The sequence below is a fragment of the Camelina sativa genome, unplaced genomic scaffold, assembly GCF_000633955.1.
Source record: "Camelina sativa cultivar DH55 unplaced genomic scaffold, Cs unpScaffold13976, whole genome shotgun sequence".
NCBI classification, from domain to species: domain Eukaryota; kingdom Viridiplantae; phylum Streptophyta; class Magnoliopsida; order Brassicales; family Brassicaceae; genus Camelina; species Camelina sativa.
The window spans coordinates 1-335 of NW_010935006.1; the positions used below are offsets into that span (position 1 = coordinate 1).

General features: G+C 38.5%; 1 long non-coding RNA gene across 1 annotated transcript; it reads left to right on the forward strand.

The window, feature by feature from the left end:
• On the forward strand, positions 1-335 carry LOC104775417. Its single transcript, XR_765903.1, has 3 exons — positions 1-38; positions 121-194; positions 303-335. It is a non-coding gene; the product is annotated as an uncharacterized LOC104775417 (long non-coding RNA).

Below are 335 nucleotides of genomic sequence, written 5' to 3' on the forward strand. Positions count from 1 at the left end.
CTCCTCCACCGGCTGAGAAATTCGAGTATCAAGCTGAAGTACGTCTGATCTTTGTGTCTTCTCGATTTCTTGTTTTGTGATCATAATTGTGTGTGTCACTCATGTTTGGATAAACTGCAGGTTAGTCGCCTCATGGACCTTATTGTTAACAGCTTATACAGCAATAAGGAGGTGTTTCTTCGCGAGCTTATTAGGTAATCTTTATTTATTTATCCTTTTGTGTTTTGTATGGTCATTTGTGTTGTGGACACATAGTTGGTTTGTTGGTAATCTGTATTATTCTTTGATTTGTTGTTCAACAGCAATGCTAGCGATGCACTGGATAAGCTGCGTTA